This window comes from Tupaia chinensis, unplaced genomic scaffold, assembly GCF_000334495.1.
Source record: "Tupaia chinensis unplaced genomic scaffold, TupChi_1.0 Scaffold144071_2, whole genome shotgun sequence".
Taxonomy (NCBI): domain Eukaryota; kingdom Metazoa; phylum Chordata; class Mammalia; order Scandentia; family Tupaiidae; genus Tupaia; species Tupaia belangeri.
In genome coordinates this window covers 456,721-460,531 of record NW_006203925.1, presented here as the reverse complement: position 1 = coordinate 460,531, position 3,811 = coordinate 456,721, and positions in this window count along the sequence as shown.

Sequence of the window (3,811 nt, the reverse complement as noted above, 5' to 3'; positions counted from 1 at the left end):
CGGGACCCCCACCCGCCCGGGTGGGGGCCCCGCGGCTGACACTGTCGAGCGCCCGCCAGCAGCAGCTCGGACCCAGGTGACCTACTGAACTGCTCCAGGAACGGTGCCTCCTCCACTTGGACGCGACCAGGGTGCATGTCCACAGAACCTGAGGGCTACTCCTGATAGAGAGCTGCGGCCACTTCGAGGCCCTTTCAGGAAGATTTCCAGCGTTCTAGGATATTCAAAATAGCAAGCAGAAAACCAAAGCCAGCTGCGCTTATCCCATAGCTTGTGCTCGGCCTCCCACCTCTGAGTGTCCTGTACTGTCCCCGACAGCCACATGACACCTGGCGGCCACTTGAGACTTGCACTCGGAGCAAGCCTTCCCTGAGCAGCCAGAGTCTGGCATCCTGCCTCAAGCACCCCTTCACCCCCTGGCATCTCGGGACATGGATTAACACACGGTGAGAGCTAACCCTGTCTCCCCTGTAGGCTGGGAGCCACCAGAGGACAGAGACCGCCTAAGCCCTGGATCCCAGAAACGACACGATGACCTCCTCAGGGCAGACGCTCAGGAATGCTGAGTGAATGAAGGAGATGGAATCGGCTGGGGGGAGGAAGGTGTAGAGACAGTCGTGGCCTGAAAACAGTCAAAGCGGGCCACCCAGAAACAGCGCAGAGCCCACCCCGGGCATCTCCTCCCCCTCCACCCTGAGACTCTGGGCACACCGAGATGTGCCAGCTGGGAAGCAAGGTTAGGGCCACACAGGCTAAGAATGCCTCAGGCAGATCGCTACTGCAAATCAGAAAAGTCATACTTTAGGATTCGTGGTAGAAAAGGGAGAGGGGAAACTCATTATTTTGAAAAGTAAGATAAATAGAACAGAAAGATTCAAGCCTGAGCTCTATTTTTGGGGTTCGCTAGGGATCCACTTTGTAGCCAGACTTGCTTCTGTACACCAGCCAAAGGGAAGGATCAGGACCCCCAAGTCTGGTTTCAAGCTTCCCTGAGACCAGGTGGGAAAGCTGCATGAAGACTCAACTTTGTATGAAAGCATTCTTCTTAGGACAGGAAAGAAGTTCAGCTAGCCCTAAACCATATTTACATTACCAGAGAGGAAGTAATGCTTCTGACTTCCGCCTTCCTTTTTCCTTTAATCCAAACATGTAATAACCACAGCTGCAGCCCGATCAAATGAGTGCGTGTGTCCTTCACTGGGGATTTTCTAATCCCTGCAGCCCAACAGACCCTGGGGCGGTTGTTAGAGGAAACCCATAATAACCACAGATGTGACACACTCACCGAGGGCTGGCCCCAGAGTGCCGTGGTTAAGTACTATGCAAGGAAAGGTGGAGCCCACGTGGCAACCCAGGGTTCGAATCCCAGCCCCGATGGAAACACGCCAGGCCCACGCAGGCACACCCACCATCCTGATAGGGTGGAGAGCTGGAGGAAGGACTGTGCACAACCAGGCCCGGTCCAGGCCCAGTGGTGGTGGTAGTGTGGGGCGCTTTCTCTCTCTCACATGTATACACATGTACTTTATCGTGAATAAAAAGAACAATTTTTTAAAAAGATACCCACTGAGAAGTGAAAATTGAATGCAGGTGAAGAGCCATAGAGCAGGCCGATAACTGCAAGGGTGAGGCCTGAACGTCAGAAAACGTCGGTGACACCGCGCACTTGTCTCCTCAACCACAAAATGAGCTCATGAGCAGGTTCTTGTGAAGACTAAATACGGTAACACATGTACAATATACTTTAGAAACAACATAAATACCAAGTGCTACCTTCTAATTATTGATAGAGTACCACAAAAATAAAACTGACACATTTTCATTATCGGGCTAGATGTGAGTAAAAAAACAGCAAGTGTTAAAATCTCTACTGCAACCCTAGGTAGGCGGAGGCTCAGTTCAGCCCCCACACCCAGAGACTGTCACAATAACCCACCCACACCCGTTGGTCAGGACTGACATTCTGGGCACGACGTCCCATGTCCAGGGCAGCAAGGAGTCTGGAAGCCAAGCCGTAAGAGAAGCTGGCGTAAGAGACACAGAAGAAAGAGCTGGTACATGTTCCTTGGAAAGGAGAGGACGTGAGGAGCCCCGCGGAGCCCTGACCAACGTCCTCGCGGCACCCAGGAACGGTCTTTAGCGCTGGAACACCCCTAGGCAGGGGACGGTGCCCTTTCGTGTGTTCAAAGGAGAAGCCACTCTCGTTTCTCCCCAGCTTCTGACCCTGCACCTACCAGACATTTGACCACCAAGTGGGGGGCGGGGCTTAATCAGACAGACAAAGATGTATGAACGGTGTAAAAAGTCTATCAGCAAAGCTAAGCTTGTAGCTGCTCATGATGTGAATTGTTACACCTTCTCACTTGGGAAAGAGGCCTCCTTTCATACATTGCGTTGTCAGTGAAGTCAGGATGTATTTGTTTTCTGTTTTTATACACAAAAACGCACCATGGCTTTCCTGACAACCCGATGTATATGTATGTATGTGTGTGCGTCTTTGTACTCTCACGGTCCTCCCAAGCACCCTACTGGATGGACTGTCGCAACTGTCCGGCGAGCCAGGCAGTTACTGAGCACCTGACACTTGCCAAGAATCTCCCGTGCAGCTTTCTAGCATACTTGAAGAAGGCACTGCCAGGAGCCCCATTTTACAGATAAAGAGATTCACAAGGTCTCAGGGCTCCCAGGGGACACTCTAGCATCCCCGTGTCCTGTGACCCCTGCACTATGCACTGCCGCCTTACGTAAAGCTGGCTGGCTCAGGACATTGTACACACATCCGTGTGTGTGTACATGTTTATACATACATATACACACACACATATAAAAACATATTTAGATTTTTGCCTGAGGGTGTGTGCACTTACAAGACAGAAACAGAAAGACAAAGAAGGAGGGAAAGTGAAAAATCACCCCCTGGGGTGATATCCACACCATAGTCCCTTCTCCCAAATTCTCCTCTTGGGATTGGGCATGCACACACACACGCCCAGTGTGTTTTTCGACCCACAGGGTCCAGGCCTCAAACTGCAGAGTCGGCCATGGGATCCAGATCCTTAACCACCATGCCACCTGCTGGCTATATGTACACGTGTATAAAATATTTTTAGGAGCCGGGAAACAAATGCTATGCAACAACCCCTGACAGTCACTGACAGACCACGGCAGGGACTGTCCTAAGTGTCTTACACTCACTAACTCGGTCAATCGATCCATGCAACCCAGTGAGGCAGACACTACTGTTATTCTTCTCTCTCTTTAGAGAAAGGCAGGCAGGGAGAGAGAGGGACACCTGCCCGAGATTACCAACAAGTGAGTGGTTAAGACTCAAACCCAGCCCATCGGGCTTCAGGTACATAGCACTGCCTCTCAAAGAGTAGCTTCCAAACTCCCTACAACCACTGCTTCTCTCACAGTGCTGGCCAAGGACTAGTGACCGCCTTTCTAACTGCTACACTGTGAAAACACGTATACTAGCGGAAATCAAATTCTAAACCTTCTAAGGTTTTATCTTTAAAAATGCCAGTATTCTTGGGGCTAGCAGGTGGCAAAGTGGTTAAAATCCTGGACTCCCACATGGCTGACCATGTTTCACGTCCCAAACCCAGCAGCTCAACAGCTTAAAACTCACACCGTGTGTGTGTGTGTGTGTGTGTGTGTGTGTGTGTGTGTGTGTTTGCGAGCACACACAAAATCCCAAGAGGAGAATGGAGGAGAAGGAACTGAAGTGTGGCCATGTCCCCGGGGGGTAACTTCTCACTTCCTCTCTCTCTCTCTCTCTCTCTCTCTCTCTCTCTCTGAGCGCACACAC